This window comes from Plectropomus leopardus, chromosome 11 (assembly GCF_026936395.1).
Source record: "Plectropomus leopardus strain MGB_pleo_1.0 chromosome 11, ASM2693639v1, whole genome shotgun sequence".
Lineage (NCBI taxonomy): Eukaryota > Metazoa > Chordata > Actinopteri > Perciformes > Serranidae > Plectropomus > Plectropomus leopardus.
In genome coordinates this window covers 26,038,215-26,057,006 of record NC_142186.1, presented here as the reverse complement: position 1 = coordinate 26,057,006, position 18,792 = coordinate 26,038,215, and the positions used below count along the sequence as shown (strand labels likewise).

Genomic DNA, 18,792 nt, shown 5'->3' with positions numbered 1-18,792 from the left:
GGCGCACAGAGGCCTAATCACCCTACATCCTAACCTTTATTGCCATATGGGCCGAGTCCTAAAACTGACCATAGATCAGTGTACACGTAGAGCAGCAGCAGTTTATGATCTTAATTGTTTGTTTGTTAGTAAAGCCTCATGCCATTACAAAGTGGGCAGGGAGGAAGCTGGTGTGTTTGGAAAAATATTTAGCTGTGTGTGTGTGTGTGTGTGTGTGTGTGTGTGTGTGTGTGTGTACTTGTGTGTGCGTGTGTGTGTGTGTGTTTTGTATGTTTATGCAACTATTTTAACAAACAACTATTTCTTTTTCTTACATCTTTGTACTGCAAACTGAATAGATTTGGGTTGTGAACTGTTGGTGGGACAAAACTAAAAAAAAAAGTGTCTTCTTAAGATTTAGGGAATTGTGATGGACACCTCTCACTATTTCCATCAGTTTGTCTGTTAATTGAGAAAATAGTTAGTTTCCACCTTGTGCACCTGTGTGCCACGTGAAGCCGACATGTTATGACTGTGAAGGGTCCCACAGTCATGAAAAACTTGAAAAAGTCATGTAATTGAAATAGTCATGGACTTGATAAAAATCATTGAAAGTCTCGGAAAAGTGGAATTGTGTTGTTTGTAATTAAACTCATTTTTACAGTAACTTTCCGTGGATAACCTTTCACATAATGAAACATAATGACAAAGTTATTTTCTGGAAGTCAGCTGTTGACATGACATAGCTCTAATATGCATCAACTTAGGGCTGCACAATATATCATTTCAGCATCGACATTTCAATGCGCAGTAGTCACATCGAAGGATGTGCAGTTTATTTACAATTGTTTTTGAGTGTTTAATTTCATGTTTATTAGGGTTGAGCTGAATACTGAAACAAGTATCTGGTGCAGATAATGTAGTTTTTACGAGTATCATCCAAGTAAAATGTGTCAATATCTATACTGTCAATATAATATCTAATCCTCATTTTAGTAGCTGTGTTTATATTCTCACTATTGTGATCAAAAATGATCTGAAGCTAAATTCTGAGGCTGTTCTGTAAATCATTTTGTAATAAATAATAAATATAGCTTTTTCTGATCAACCCATATCAGTGTCAGGCTTAAAATAACTTCTGGTTAGGTCCCACTTTTTAAACTCCATCTTCGCCCTTTCCAATGGTTTACTTGCTCATCCCTAATTTTTATTTACATTAATCACCCTGTTAGTGATCATTTATTGTCATTGTTGTGAAGCACTTTGTAAAGACAGTTTAAATGTGACTGCTATGAACGAATCGTCGATCATCCTTCTGAGGTTTAAAAATAATTATGATCGACATTTTACCCAATGATAGTTTGCAGAAAACTGATGAATTTGTGGTTTGTACGCTACAAATACCCACAGCTGTGCGTACTGACAGCAGCTCTGTCACCATTGGAGAACCACTCAATGATACACAGTCGGTGAAATTGATCTTTCTTTACCATATTTCTCATTGACAGGTCTGATAAATAGTGGAGGGGCAAATTAATCAATATGCAAACGGATGTTTAAGAGCATTTCTACATCCATTTAAGGCTGACTGTGGGTGTGGAAACGAGGCTCGTGCCCATGTGCCCAGTGCCATAATGAGTGAGATTAATAAAACAGAATCAGGCGTACACACAGCTTCATAAGTCTGACAGAAAAAATAGGGATGTCTGCCTTCAATTGTGAATCTATACAATGTGTTATGCATCTGGGCCTTTGTATGCATTTCTCATTTTGCATCTCTGTAGGGATGTGCCCAATTAGTTGACTAGTCATTTAAATGATGCTACCCTCGCTAATTGGCACCAGATATACCAGCTGATTAAACGTATTATTAAAATTTTATTTTTTTAATGAACTCTCAGAAGTTACATAGCCTACTTACTTAATTGGCACTGAAATGTAATTTCTTCCTACATTAATGTTGCTGTATAAAATACTGGCATCTGTTAGCTACTAGTGTTATCAATGGTGTATAAAGAAATACAAAAAGAAAGAGAAAAAAAACAACAAACACTGGCTTGTTCACTCTGCCCCACAAGTAGCGAGGTCAAAAGTGATGACATTTAGTAAAAACCAGCATGGTTTAAAACATGTTTTGATTTTATTTAGTGAGTTCACAATTTAGGATACAAAAGGCTACACATTTCAGTGGCATTTAAGATACAATTTGGTTATTAAAAAATGTGTCAGGTGACTCATACACATTTTTTAACGTAGTTAATGATATAGATTTAATTGTGCTCTATTTTGATCTGAACTTGAGTGTTTTCTTACTTTTAGACTCGTCCACTAATCTCTATAGACTTGAACATAGAGTTGAACATCAGGGAAATGAGTCTTTAGGGACATCCCTATATCGCTGTATAAAGACCCTCTTTGTTCTTTTGGAAATGTCAGGGATCTTGTGGTAAACATGTCCATATATGGATCCATAGCATAAGTGCTTGGAGCCAAAACCTGACAGCTTTACTACCTGTAATTTATGTCTAACTAGCAACCTTGATTTGAACTCATGACATGACTTATGACTCTGCTGACTATAAGAATCTGTGCCTCCGTTTTATCAGCGCAAAATCCTTTCCATTGTGACCAACGTATTGTATTAAACATGCCTTATAAAATATGATCAATTTTATGACTGGATCAATGTCTCCTCATCTGATCAGATGCCAAAAATGTCATCTTTCAGTGAGCGTGTGTAACGTACAGCTGGGCGATATGACTAAAAATGTTATCACAATATAAAATGTTTATATTGCTCAATATTGATAGTTATCCTGCTAAAAAGTCAAATCATTATTTCTTTAAAGGCTTCTTCCTAAGTTAAATTTGAAGAAATCATATGGCTAATTTTAGTTTAATATTTGCCCGACAGCAGAAAATTTCACGAATCTAAAGTAGATTCAAAACAATTCTAATAGAAATAATGTTAATAAATAAAAAATAAACAGATGAACAAATGTTAATTCTGGTAGGCAGCATCTCAAACTCTGTACGGATGGTTTAAATCATTTTCTAATTATTTTAGTGACAATGGAAACAGAATAAATGGACAAAACAAAAATCTCAGCTGTGATCAGTATTTTCTGTATCAGTTTTACACCCACAGTTTATAATTTCTGCTGTTTCTTAAACAAAACGATAACATTTTGTTGTTAAAAAAGACAGACTTTGATGAAGTAAAAGTTTATCTGACGTGACCAAGACAAAAATGTGTGAAAGTTTTATTCACGTAACCCACGTAACTTCGTATCATTACGTTAGCTTGCTAATATACCTGAACATACCGTTAGCATAGATGAGTAAACTTTATAGCCAACGTTTTGTAACAAATTCAGTCACATTGCAGCGTTATCTGTGGTCAAAACCCTCAAAATAACTTTATGCGCGTTTAATGTTGTTGTGACGTTAAAACGTTGCTGTACGCATTAGAGGCCGTCAATAGGTGGCCAGTCAGTTCGTCCCCCGGTCTCACCGTCTCCTTCGTCTTCTGCAGCTGCTGCTCTGTCTTCTTCTGATTAATGGCGGATGGTAACTGGCGTTTAAGGTGCATTACCGCCCCTCGCTGTGGGCATATGGGTGGTTTCATTATATGGAGGATTTATCGAACATTTTTTTTATATTGCTATCAATGAAAATTATATTGAAATAATTATCGTAATCGTTTCATCGCCCAGCCCTAGGCTCCATTTAGGGGGGCGTCTTTGGGACAGTGACAGTGCACAGCTTAGTGCCTATATGGGAGATTGCAGGGGTTTGTTGTTGGCCATTGGGGGCCCCTTCTCCCAAATGTTTTTGGGGGGCCCCAAAACATTTGTCTTTAGTTTGCTTCTCCTGATGGTGCGCCCCTGCTCACACATATATTAAAGGGTCAGTTCACCGAAATGCCCTCCCTAAACCACACTTTTAAAGTTCACCACTGCTGATATTTAGCCATATAGATCGTTGTGGTTTTGTTTGCCCGGGTTTAAAGATATCTGTGATATTTTTGCCTCTCTGTCAAGAGTTTTTATTGGAGCTACATACGAAAACTTTGACAACTGTTGACAGCTTGTTCTGTGGATAATCTGGAGTAATGAGGACACTGTTTTTGAGAGATGTTGTTGAATTTTTTAAAGTCTAATTTTTCAATGCTGTGAGAAGCAGAAATGAAATTCCAGTCTGTTTTATTGAAGGATGGATGCAGAGAAACTGTGTCTCAAAACCAGGGCAAATAAAACCAAAACTGTATTAGCTGAAAAATGTTTTTTTTTCTTTTTCCTTTTTTTTTGAAAGGAGAATAAATACATGTAGATTTGAGTGGGGGCGACATCTCCCTCAGTATTTAGAACATGTGCATTTCTACACCTCAAATTAAAAACAGTAATTTTGACAGAATTAAAGACATTTACAAATTGGGATAAAAAAAAAATCACCAGAGAGCAAGAAATATGGGGTTTCAAACAAGATATAACTTAATACCTGAGATTTATATCTAATAACTTTTACAAAAGGCCTATAATGAAAGGGAGAGAGCAACATAGTTAGAAATGTGGCAGTCAAATCCCCTTCAGGACCAGCATCCCTCCCAAATTTGATCACTTCTGACTCCAATGAAACCAAAATGACGACAGCCAAAGTGCTGAAGTCGAGGTTTCAGACCAGGAATCCACAAACCAGTGGGTGATGTCAAAATACCTACGTCCATTATTTTATACATTTTATGGTTGACACAAAACCAACACCATAAAAACATTTCTTTTAACTTAGAAAAAATACTTTTCAGGCTGTCTTGAATTTTAAGGGGACTGAATTTAAAAAGACAAGTTGAATCATCACAAAATAACATCAATTTTAAGGCCGCCTGTACACTAGCTTTTCCAAGTTAAACCAGTTAATCTATTTTTGCAGTGTAGCCTTTGGACAAGGATGCAGGAACATTTTCAAACAAAATGTAAACTCCTGCACACACACACACACACACACACACACACACACACACACACACACACACACACACACAAACATATATACCCAAATAGTGCATCTTGTGTATTGCTTGGAGTCAGCCTCGTATTGATGATTGTTCAATTAGATTGGACTGAGCTGTGCGTCCATCATTTACCAAACCTCCAGGGGAAAAAGACACATTTCTGTCAATACAGTGAGACCTTTGCCCGGATTGTCCCTGAAGCAGTTCTTACGCTTAAACACTCTCTCTTTCTCCCTGTTTATACTGTTTGTGTGTGTGTGTGTGTGTGTGTGTGTGTGTGTGTGTGTGATCACAAAATAACAGCCTCAGGTCTGATAAAATGCACCCCATGTACAGAGACAGTGGCTGTGGGTTTGAGTCCGGCCTTCGCCCTTTGCTGCATGTAGCCCCCACCCCCCACCCCTTCTAAATGATTAATAATTTTAATCTAATAATTTTAAATATAATTATTATGATAACTGTGAACATGGCTTAGTTTTAGAAAGATCTCCTTAGCCTTTTAAAATGTTTTAGATTCTTGCAAATTGGGGTGCCCAATAGCTCAGCTAGTAGAGCGGACGCCTCGTGTACAGATGCTGTGTCCTCGCCACAGTGACTGCGGGTTCGATTCCAGCCTCAGCCCTTCACTGCATGTCATCCTCTCTCTCTCCCTCTTTCATAGTTAAGCTGTCCAATCAAAAACAAAGGTAAAAAGCCTAAATAATGATGATAATGATAATAATCAGAATGATAATAATGACAATAAAAACAATCTTGCTAATTGCGGGACATTTCTTACCATGGCTTTTTTCACAATTTTGAAAGAAATCAAACTGATTTTTCTCATAGTTCGAAGGTTTTAAATACTTGTGAGAGGTGTCTGAATGCGGCACGAGAAAAGTGATGTCGATCCAGGTTTCAGAGTGTAACACCCCAATAACCAGACCGTTTACTGAGTCACCTGCTGCGCAGCCGGCTGGTGATGAGGCTAGCTATCGCTCTATTGATTGGTGCTGACACACAGAGGAAAGGGCAGATGACTGAGGGGTATATATAACAACACATCCCACATTTAATGTACTTCACACCTGCTCTTCTTCTTCTTTGGACGGAATTGCAAACAAAATGTAATCCAGCACAGCCTTCTGTCGCATTTCACTGCAATAAATGGTTATGAAAAGCTACTCTTTTATAAACATTTGAGCTCTGAAGCCAACACAGGAGGAGTTCATTAGTGTTAATGCATGTACCTGTACTGTAAAATCTGACAAGTTGATGCTACTTAAAATAATCTTGGAAACCAACTGCCTTGAAAAATGAGTAAATATAACTATTAGTCTTGATTTGTGTTTACTTTATGTCAGATTTTTTAGTTTACTTAAAATTTAGATATATTTACTTAATTTCTGAAGTTGTTGCAGCTTAAAAATGAAATTACCTTGTTTTTTCTAAGTTTTTGCACCTTCAGTAAACCAGGTTAGTATGACTTAACTTGAAGATGACAAAGAGGAGTTTGCCATGGATGAAGTCAGGAGATCTCTGAGTTCTGTTTTGTAAACATGTTTAAGAAAATACAAATATGATCACTCAACCAGCAGAATACGGATATGCAGCACAGAATACGTGGTTTACTGAAGTTGCTGAAACTTGCAAAGATTGATTTAAAGCCTACAGAGATACCTTTTTTTGTTTTAAACATTTAATTCTGAATTTAATGTTGAATGCACAATGCAAATGCAATGCAAATTGGTTTGCTAATAGCCTAACTTTCACAATGCAGTTCTGCCTTCCTCTGGGTATGAACTCCGGGGGAAAATGAGGGATCGAATGACGGCACAAAAAGAACTGCATCAACCACTGTGCAACAAAACTAGAAAGAGAACTGTGCTGTTTGATTTTCCAGGTCAAGTGCTAGCTATCTGCGGCAGAGAAGTAATTCTGCAAGTGATTTTGCAGTTGTCATTCCTGCCCACAGTGTAACTGGAAATAACAGAGGAAGGAACAATTAAAGTAACTCCAGAAATTCTGCAAAGCAAAATAAAAAGAGCCCCATGAACGCAATTATTATAATAATGCCATGAATGTTGGCAAAGTTATGGGAAAAGCTGCCATGTAGCTAAAATCTTGCAACCGTCTTGCATAAAATCCCTACCCTGCAATTCAAACCTATATCTTGGCAGAGTTAAGAACAATTTAGTTGATATGCATCGAACAGAGTCCATAGCAACGGTCAAAATCAAGTTACGCTAGTATCACTTTGTTTCATTTTAAAACAAAATGTGAGCATGTAGTTACAATATTACTTTACCTCTTAAGTAAACATGTTTATCTTCTCTCCTGAGTGTTTTTGTGTGTTGCTGATGTTGCTTAGTGTCGATTCCTTGTCCGTGGATAGTTGCCAGGCTCTGACAAAAACAAAACGCGATCCTGCTCGTCTTCGCGACCAACCCAGTCTCACTTTGAAGTTTTCGCATGGTGACAGTCTGGCAGTGACCGGTTTTAGGTATCCTCGCCACGTCAAGCTTTGACGGTCCGAGTTCGGAGTGAGAACGGGTTGGGTAACCACGTAATATAAGGAGCGTGAGTGAGCTCATAGGGTGGACGGGTGGAGAGGTGGACGAGTCACACAAACAATTAGCTTTCGTGCGGGAATCTGGAGTCCGCATCCTGTGTGTTTTTTACACTTTATCATGTGCTTTTAGTGCCTAATCCAAACCATCATGACAGTTTGCGCTGTTGTGTAAACACAAGGACTGTGACGTGTCATCTCACCACACGGGTATTGATCGACATCGCGGTAATGGGCTGCGTCATCCCACCATTACGTTATCCCACCACGTGCATTTATTGTCATCACCATAGCAGCATCCCGGCATATAATTGATTGACGTGGCAAGGTACCTAAAAAGTCATAGGTTGAGGTGTAAAGTCACTGACGGACCGTCACCATGTGACGAGTTTGGAGTGAGAATGTGTTGTCGCTATGGTGGCGTCAACAATAATACCACTTGGAGACGCTATGTTGGGGCATAATTGAAAAGTTGAAAACGCATAGTTTTCCACTTCAATGAAACTTGTCATTTTTAAGTTGCAACAACTTCACACATATACAAAAAATACTAATGCATTTTAAGTAAATTTAGCAATCTTATATAAAGCAAAGGTAAATTAAGATTAAAAGTTATATTTACCTACATTTTTAAGGGAGTAGGTGTCCTAGATTATTTTTTAATGTAAAATCCACTTGTCAGATTCACAGTCCATCTGCTCCATCCCCCCCAGAGACTCCATTGATGAAAGTAAACAAAATATAAACCAGCATAGCCTGCTGTAGCATCTCACTGCAACAAATGGTTATAAAAAGTTACTCAATTATAAATATTTTAGCTCTGAAGCCAAAACACCAGGAGTTCACTGTTGTTAATGCATGTTCCTGCACTCTCTGCAAGCTGCTCACACATGGACATGCTACTGTAGTTTCTCTCTCTTTCTCTCTCGCGCGCGCACACGCACACACATGCACGCACGCTCTCCATGCAAAGACGCACCGGGCAGGGTGACACTCACATGTGGATCCACAGACGCTGGTGTGGCGCCTCCGTTTTGCTTGGAGAAGCAGAAAGAGGCGATAGGAGGCAGGAGGAGAAAAGGCAGGACGGCGAGGGAGGGATGCAGGGAGGGAGCCAGAGATGGATGGATGGATGGATGGATGAAGGGGAGGGAGGGGGAAATGCGGAGGGACGCAAGGGAGGAGGGGGGTGGAGGTGGGGGCAATGAGAGGGCTGAGTGGTTCTAGTAAATATTTATATTGCAGTATGATACGCGCGACAGTGAGAGAGAGAGAGAGAGAGGGAGAGGGGGGAGATATAGAGCGTCCATCCCTTTATTAATTTTATTCCGGACCGCTAAGTTTAGCATTCAACACGTGTCGCCAGTGATGGAGAGAGGGAGGGAGGGGAGGGAGGGGGGGGAAACGAGAGAGAGAGAGAGAGGGAGAGAGAGAGGTTGACGGTTGCTAGGTGACGGGGCGCATATACTGAATTTTAACAAAAGAAGAGGGAAAGAGGGAGAGGGAGAGAGAGTGTGTGTGAGAGAGAGAGGAGAGGAGAGAGGGAGGGAGAGAGGTAAAGAGAGAGATCGGAGAAATTGAATACATGTAGAAGACATATATATTTAGATATATATTTTTCCAGCGCGTGTGTGTGTGTGCGTGCGGTGGCGGCGGCGGCGGTTCGGAGAAGAGAGGAGGGGGGGGACACCCGCAAAACGGATACCTCAAAAAGGAAGGATGTGAAAAAGGATGGAGGGACGCAGGAAAAGAGGGGGGTGAAAAACAGTAAGTACATTTATTTTCAGTGATTATTTTGCAGTGCGGAGGCTTTTTTTTGCTCACACAGACTCTGTAGATTAATTGCGGCTCGGGCAGTAAGAGGGTGCTCCGCGTCATTGAGACAGGAGCTCGGGTGTCGGCATCTGTACGGCCGCCTGTGATGGAGAGATGGATGGCCGGGGGATGGAGAGGTGGACGCGGCCGGCGCACCGGGGCTTTGACCCCTCTGTCATTGCTGCGCCTGGAAACTCACGTCTTTAACGCATAGCCGGCATACATAACCCGACTCCCACATTACCGGTAGTTCAATTAATCATATAGACTTGCACCTTTAGGCTATGATTTTGTCTGCCAGGAATTTTCTATGCATTATTAATAAAGACAGAGTTTGGGTTCCGTTTAAGTCTTTAAACACCGGCGCTGGCTGCAGTTTCCCCCTCACTCTGCTGCGGATGTATTAATTGAGGTGATCATATCTGTTGATGCTCATTTTCTCAGGCTGCCTGGTCAATGTTTGCAGTCAGCGTCTGCCTTTTTTTTGGCTACACAGCTACCGCTAAAGCCCGCAAGATTGCCGATCAGTTCTTTTCCTCTTGATCTATTTATATCCCGATACGCTGAATATTTGGGCGTATGGTAGCACACACAGTTTTATCCCTCTGTTGCCACCGAGGAATCTTCCCCCCCAACGGGCTGACTTGCCTCAAACACTCTCAGACAGCTGGAACAGGCGGTTTTTTTTCTTTCCAGCTGAGTGTGTGAGAGATTTCACTTTGTAGGTAGATTTTTTAAATTTGCAGCCCCTGTGGGCGCCCAAATAACTTTTGTTTTTGCCTTGCACTACTTTAATATGGAGAAAAAGTGCAGGTGCAAACCACATCCAGCAGCACTCCTCTCTCTGGAGAAAAGAAAGGCCTTGGACTATATAGACCACCAAGGGAGAAGTCCATGTTGTTGACCTGCAGCACAGTGTTGCTTCTCTTCAAGATTTGCTGCAGTGATTGGGAGTGCAAGGAATGTATTGGCTTTGCACTGCATTTATCCAGATGGAAATTGGAATTAATGTGTTTGTTTTTCTGTTTCTGTGGGGTGTTTTCTATCTCTCCTCTCTCGGCTGAATATCCATTTCAATCAGCTCTTGCACCCACAGGTGACACACTCCGTTCAGCTGATCATTTTTTCCCCCTCGCAAAGCAAACATACACACAGGCGTACTGCAGCAGCATGCACTGCTGCCCGCTCAGTGTCAGCCCCCTTTTCTCTGCCGATCTGTCGTACAGTTGCCCTGAGAGATCTGTACTGTACCAGCTGTGAGCAGGGGTAGACAGGAGGGGAGGGGAGGTGATGAGAGAGACAGAAGGTGTGGAGGGAGAGAGAGATGAGAGAAGGTGTGAGGAGGAGGAGGAGGTGGAGAGAAGGCATGAGGGGAGAACCGGGTGAGAGATTGGGGGGAAAAAAGCAGTAGAACGAAGAGCAGAGTAAGAGAGGGCTGGAATTGAATATCAGAGGGGGACATGGTTGGGAGGCACAGGAGAAGAGATGAGAGGGATCGAGTCAACATTTGTATGCTTGTTTTCTCCAACCTCCCTGTTCTTCATCAATTTCACCTCATTGATTCATTGACTTTTGCACAGAAAACCTTAGCTCTCCCCCTCGCTTGTCTTCTCTTTTCTTCTGCCAATCCCCTTGTTTCTTCTTGCCTCAATCCTTTCCTCTCACCCCTCGCAACCTGTGACTTCCTCTGCACGGTTTCCTTTTCCTCTCTCCTCCTCCCGCCTCCCCTTTCATCATGTGTTTGATGCAACATTAGTGGATAGTTTCCTCAATCCTGCCGCCCACCCAAAACCCCTCTCCCACCCTCTCCACACATTGCACCCAGTGTTCTTTTTAATACCACTAATTAAGGTAAAGCTCGTTAACATAGAACATCAATTAGAGTTTAACAAGATCAGAGGCTGGTGTTTTGGAGCGATTACAGTACTCCCCTCTCCCGGTGTTCCTGTCTGGACTCTGCTCTGGGTTGTGTTGATGAGCATGTTCACTTTGGCCTGGAGCGGTGGCGAGACACAAGGTTTTATACATGCAGTGTCATTGGACGTGGGATGTTTTCATCAATTATTTAAATGCAATATTATGTGATATTAAGTTCTCTAAGGGGTTATTCACAGCATCAAAAAAATCAAACTAATCAACTACTAGTCTATATTTTCCCAAATAACATCCCTGACTGATGCTCGTTAAATAAATTCATATAATTTCAGGAAAGAATGCCCTCCATTGAAACCAGCAGGCGGCACACTTTATCACATTGACTCTCCTCTAAAATTAAGCACTAAATTGCACTAAAATTGCACTTAATCACTTACTATATTTATTTAATGTGCATAACTGACTTTGTGTTTTATTTATGCATTTAAACACCATAAAGGCAACAGTTAAAACCAAACTTTTATCCGTTAAAGGTGAAGTGTGTGAAATTTAGGGGGGTTTGGTGGCGTCTAGTGGTGGATGGCAGATTGCAACCAGCTAAAACTTCTCCCAGCTAGAATTCCTGCAGTTTTCATTATTAAGGAGGTTTTTTTATCGTGAGCCGAATTATCCTCAGAGGTCTCTTTCTCTCAACCACGCGATTAAACAGCTGTAAAAACAGAATAAATCAGTTTCATTATAAATCAGTGAATCTCCGACGTGGTTTGGTATCAGCAGTTGCAGCTGCTCGTCCATGCTCGCCCCTTTTTGCTAAGTTAATGTTTGCTCACCTTTTTGTGATCCACATGTTCAGGAGGTTTTCACTGTGAGCCGTATTATCCATAGAGGTCTCTTCCTCTCCAAATCAAAAAGACCTGGTGATTTAAACAGATCAAAAACCGAATAAAACAGTTTCAGCTTAAACATCTATGTATTTCTGCAGCGCTTTGGCCTGACGTTGTGTATGGCTAATCCAACACATGCTAATGTGAAATGTGAAGTCACCTTTTTTTATCAGATAACTTAACGTTCAGGAAGTTTTCACCGGAAGCCAAATTATCCACGGAGGTTGCTTTCTGTCTAAAACAAATTGATCTGATGATTTAAACCACTAGAAAGACAAAATAAAGCAGTTTCACCTTACGAACAGCGTAACTCCGGTGCTGCTCGTTGCAGGTGGGCTCTAACTACAGTGGCTGACGCAAAAACGCAAGAGACCGTATCTGGAGCCATTGTTTAGATTTTCCGTTCTTGGCTGCTGTAGAAACGTGGCAGTGCAACATGTCAGTGGCCTTAAACATACTTATTATATCGTGTGACATTTCTGCCAGTTTATCCCCCTAAATCCTACACACTGGACCTTTAATACAAGATAGTTTGACACATCTGCAGTTGAAAATACAGTTTATTATAAATGTCCAACACCTGACAGTTTATTCTGCCTTTTTGTAATACTAAAGATTTCAGCTCTGTGAAAGTTTAGAAATTCAGCCGGGTAAAGGTTGCTTGGTTGCTGATTTGTGTCAAGTAAAAAAGATTTGACATTGGTGTAGATTTTGGGGATGGGGTGCGGGGGAAATACCCCTTCAGTAGGTACCTGCATTGTAGCTTGTCTGATAAAGAGCGTGACGCTTGAAATGTCATCTCGTCGTGGTTTCATTATATTTTTATGGGAGTATAGTCTAGTGTGCGGATTCCTTTTTTCGTCTTTTGCGTGGTCTTTTGTCCTGGTGTTTATCGTTTAGATGTGCATGCTATTATAAACTTTTTGTAACCCCCCCCCAGTATTTAGAACTTGTGTATTTGTCCCCCCATTAAAGCATGATGGTAGTAGAGGATTTATATGTTGAAAAAAATTAAAGACATTTACACCTTTAATAGATTGAGGAAAAATCATCAGAATGCAGGAAATTAAGTGTTTGATGCTCAAAATTTGCTGGGTCAGGACCCCAAAACCCCCTGTTTCATCCCTGGGGTGTAAAAACAAAACACCTTGCCCTTTAAAGACACTGAGGGTCTAGCTGATCAATTGATTAATGAAAAACTTATAAATAAAATTGACAAATTGAAGTAATTAATTGACAAAAAATACTTACCACGGCGACCTCTAGCTCACCTGAAAGTGTGCATCCCACGTAGGCTTTCTGTCCTTGTAGCCGTCTGGTTTCAACTCCCACTTTTTGGCCCCTTCCTGTGTGTTTTTCCTCTTCTCTGACGGCTTCCCTGTCACTCTCGAGCTGTTCTGTAGTAGAGGTAAAAAGCCGAACAAAATAATCTTTTTTAAAAAAGCAATATTTGATGTTTAACTAATATTTACAAAAATCAAAAACAGGGAAAAAATACCAAATATTTTGTGGCTCAGTCTGCTCTTCTCTGTTTTATATCACTGTTAACTAAATATCTTTTAAACATCTTTGAAAGTCGTGATGGCATGTCTCTAACTGTGTTTTGACATTAAATGACTGAACGATGAATAAGCTGCCGATATATCGATAAAGTGCCGGTAGCAGCCCTACACACAGCGTTGGGAGTAGTGAACTATACGTAGTTAAACTAGTACTTTAACCAAATTTTGCAGTAGCATGTTGGTAGCTCGACTGCATTCATGTTTGCAGTTATTTGAATGAATTATTGACATTTTTTTTGGGTAAACTACTGAAAACTACACACCATTTTTGGCCAGAATAGGAAAGTAGCATTTATTTTTATTTTACCATTGCTTCTCTTCTGTAATTGAACCATGATTAGTCATAAGCATTGATTATTGCTGTTTATTAACAAATGTTCAGAGAAATTGTTGCATGGTAATTTAGAAGTTTTCTGGCTAACTGAACGATAGTGTTTGGTGTGATAGCTCCACCTGTATCAGGCGTCTGACTGATGGACATTGTACCAAGACCAAAACTGACATTCCCTCCACTTGCACATAAATTGTAGTGTCTTTAGTTAGCCAAACTAGATTTCGTCTTTTAAGGGTAGCTTTGCTGTGGCTCTGCTTCTTTCAGTGTGAAGTCATTGGTAGCTTGCAGTGACGTTGTTAGTCATGGGAGTCTGAGGCTTCGCCCTCGAAAAAGCCCCAGGTCTAAATATATTGGACATATATATTTCCTCCTTTTATATTTCCTATTATACCTCTAAATAGTATGATATTGTTAATCAAAAACACGAGTTTTGGTTCTCTGTGTCATTCAAGCAGCACATTTTGTGTGATTGTGCGTGCGGGCGCAAGAAATGGAGCAAACCGGTAGTCATTTTATTGTTGCTTGTAAAGGTGGAGCTAATTTTAAATGCTTTATATACTGCTGGGTAGTTCAGTCTATAATAATACAGCATCGTTTATTAGATGACTGTATTTTGTATTATTAATCTGAGTCTTCAGAGTCACTGAGACACATGAATAATCTGCAGTAAAAAGTATAATAAATTCCTCTGAGGTGTAGAAGACTATACATATTAAGTAATGAAAGTAATTACAAGTAGATTACCTCAAAATTCTCTCAATTTTAATGACAGCAGATGAAACAAGTATTCTGTTTCTTCTTCTGTTACTTCTTTTACGCTAGAAATTACTAACAATGACTATTATTTTCAACATCAATCACAATTCATAATTAATCTGGAAATGAAAAAAACAAACATTTTTTAGGGTAAATAAGATGCTGGAGTGCATAAAAAAGCATCAAAACAGTGCTTGTTCATTAAAAAAAAGAAAAAAATCCAAATCGAATGCCCTCAAACCCCAGAAACACCTCTGGTAGCTTGCAAGGCCGTTCTTTCAAAGAAGCTTCCCCGACACTGCCGACTTACAGTTGTAGGTGGCTGTGGAGGAATCATGAACTCCTTTATTTACCACATGTATTTAAAAGTCAAAATTAATTTATAGTTATGTTGTATTTAGCATTAGTTTTATTTAATAGTTTTATTATCTTCTTATTTGAACCGTATCTGCTATGTGCAAAAATAAAAAACTTCCATGGTAAAATTAGTGAAGGTACAGCAAATCTGTGCTGATAGGTTTTGTCACAGCTGCCAAGCTATCAGTGACAACTCAAAGTAGCGCCCACTAATTGGATGTAATAGTGACATTATGATGTATTTCATTGTGACAAGCTGCAGGAAAAACAAAAAATGATCCAGTTCCATGAAGAGAAACTGGGCATCATTTGTGAAACTCGGTTCACTGCAAGTTTTCAGAGTTAGAGTTAGAGTTACTCTTAGAGGAAGAGGAGCTGCAGTCAGGTAGTGAAATACAGTAGTAACCAATTGCTAGGAGAAGTGCAACTGGGTATGCTTAAAACATTTTTTTTTTTTTTTTTTTTTGGATTTAGTTTGGTACAGTGTGTCAATTATAAATATGAAAGTTATTATGCTGTAAAAACTTAGAAATAACTTCTCTGAACTCCACATCAGAGGGTTTCTTTTCAGGGAGGTGGCAGCTGCTGTGGTTTAGCAACCCTGAGGTGCCGCCCCCGGCCCAGTTACAGCCCAACGCTGGGCCGGGACGAGCGAAAACAGTCAGACACATACTGTAGAAGGAATGACAGGAAGTCATTTAACAAACAGGTGGAGACGGAAACAGACAGACATATGGACAGGCTGGCAGGGAGACACGTTCATAAACAAAATCACACAGACAGGTACGAACACACACGACATAGTGAGGGAGAATTTAGCGTGCACTGCTCGAACACAGCCACTATCAAACAGGTGCACACACACACACATACACACACACACACACACACACACACACACACACACACACACACACACAAACCTGAGCCAAAGCCCCGCGGCTTGTTTTGGGAATACAAGTCTGGAGGCAGCTAGCAGGCACACAGCTTCACATGGCTGCATGCAATACACAATCACACACACTCTTGAAAAGTACATTCAGGCAGATACCCATGGGTATGCAGTCAGACACACACGCACCAAGAGCATAGCCAAAAATACACACACAATGAGTTGCACGCAAACACACACACTAGTAGCAGTTTTGGATGAGAGAGGACCTTGGGACCTTGCCCATGGGATTCACACACTTACAGACTGTATGTATACATTTGATTGCGTGCACACACACACACTAATACACACACACAATGAGGAAAAGGAGGATGAAGACAGTTAATGAAAGCGGATAGAGAGATGTGCAGGAATGTTTTGCGGCGCGCAGCGTTTTGCAGCAGTGTGGTGCGGCCCTTCATAATGATGGATGGGGCAGGAAATGACAGCATAAGTGGTTATTAAAAAGAGGAAATGGGGGCATTTATAAAAACTGTGTTAGCCCATGTCTGCGGCCCATGTCGCATGTCACCCAGGGCTGCTGTGTCATGCCTCCTGATCTGTGAGACTTCCCCGCGCTGCATGAGGGCCGGCTTTGTTAAAACCCTTTGTCATTCTCTTCTCAAAGAGCCCGGGCGCTGGCATTTATAGCCAGCTTTGTGCCGGAGTGACTGTGCCGGATTTACTAGGTGCAGGTACCAGGTGCAAAGTTGAACCTGTTTCAACGCCTTATCGCTCCATATAAAAATAGCTTTGCTTTATTTCCTTTCAAGTTCGAATGTGGAATTCCTTCATAACCAGGTGCCGACTATACAGCTGTTACAAATGCAAATATGTGCGTTTGCACCTGAATGGAATTTGCACAGCGTGTTATCTACAGTACAGCAAGGAGGGGAAGACAAGGAAGGAAGAGGGAACGTCAGCGCAGAGATGGAAGAAAGCCTCTGATGAAGATAGTTTGATGTTCCTGGGCTTGTTTTAATGTGCCTCATCGCCGCATGTAAATAGCTTCTAAAACTGGCCTTTTGATTGGAGACAGTCTTGCAGATCCTGTTTTTATATTTTGTTTTTTATTTTTTTTAATTTGACGCCGAAAAGAACCAAATGTACAATACGCTCGGGATGCAATGCAGTCTGACTCAGGGTCGGGATTCATTTGTTCTCAAATCAGGTTGTGATGTTTCATTATTAGAATTAGACTTTTTTTGTCACATCGAAGCCTTCTTTAGTCTATCTCCTGAAAGGTGATTAGAGTGAACGCTCTCTTTTCAATTATGTAAGAGCAATTTCAATTAATTTTTTTTTGAACGAGCCGATAAATGACCCAAACCTTTGTCTGCTACTGATCAGGCTCATCATTGTTATGTGATCTGTTCAGTGTTAACCGAGGCATATTCTCTATCAAAGGCTGCAGCTTTGGGAAATAAGAGACACTCATTCACACATTTTTGCACCGTACAGTGATTGGAAGCAGCAAGGAGATCAATTGTTGGCACTGGATGCTCTGTGTCATCCATCTCTAAATATTACGACGGCTGATTACAGTTCCCATCACACAGTTGTCCATAGGTTGCATCCCTTTGTGAAGATGCTCAGATATTTTCTCAGTCTGTTTGTATGCGCTCATGCATCATGTTCCTGTGTGTTTTTTGCCCTTCTGTGTGATCTCAGACACTTGATGATTTTGACTCATCATATTGGCAGCGTGATAAAAACAGGAAAACCTCTCGTTATTGTGACTCAGGAGTGTTCACACATTATTCAAAGGTGGTTAGTCGCACCAGATAAAAAAAAATGGAGCCCAAATTAGCTGTATTTAGTGTGCTTCATATATTTAGCGGATCATTGACAGGTAAACTGGAGGTGAACAAATAGTGTGTAGCTTATTCCTAACAAGCTGAATCGATTGTATTCGTGTTAACATAAGATTTGTACATAAGATAATGTACAGCAAGCTGTGGGGTCCTGCATCACCCTGTTGGGGTTTATTCGACAATAATGACTTGCGCACTATCCCCGTTATCATAGCTACTTACCAAAGAAATCAATAATTTGACACAAAATGTTGATTTAAAATGATTTCATTGATTTAAAAATGTAATTATTACCCTCTCCAGGAGTCTATAATTAGAACTGTGTTCATAGCAACCCTCTGTAATGCTGCATTTGTGTGATTTCGGAAAGATGTAGTTTTCGAATTGGAAAGTCGTTCTTCTGATTTTGTTGTGTTTATGTGCTTTGAGGTCGTAAAGTGGAAACAACATGGAAGCTTCAAAGAAGACAGGCTGTAATTTAATGCAAGGAGTGTTAAAACAAGATCGTTGATAGTTTTTTCCAGTTGTTTTTATTTACATATATATAACTTATTATATATTATTTTAAAATATCTTTTTACATTTAATTTAGGTCACTCTACATGGACAGCAGTTAACATTAATACCATATTACACTTTATATGTGATAAAAAAATAATATTTAATACATGAATTAATAAAAAAAAGTTTCCTACCATTGACCAAACATTGCCTTTTGCCCGCTATGACGTCAAGTTGGCAACTTGTGTTATAAAATAACACTGTTATCAATGTCAGTATATTGCCTGGCATGCTTTACAGTTAAAAGTTTGCTTGCTGCGGCTAATAAATGCATATACTAAAATGTGCAACTACTAGAATTAAATGATTGCTATGAAAAAAAACCAACATGACAAAATATATGATTTTTTGCTGTCAGTTGT

The 18,792-nt window shown here is 40.0% G+C and overlaps 1 protein-coding gene across 2 annotated transcripts in view; it reads left to right on the top strand.

The window, feature by feature from the left end:
- The first annotated feature begins 9,036 nt into the window (after positions 1 to 9,036).
- The window catches only part of grin2db (glutamate receptor, ionotropic, N-methyl D-aspartate 2D, b), a 72,683-nt gene continuing 62,927 nt past the window's right edge, over positions 9,037 to 18,792 (top strand). For both annotated transcript variants that reach the window (XM_088084430.1, XM_088084429.1), the window contains exon 1: positions 9,037 to 9,305. The gene's annotated coding sequence lies outside the window, so the exon portion shown is untranslated. The remainder of the gene's footprint in view (positions 9,306 to 18,792) is intronic.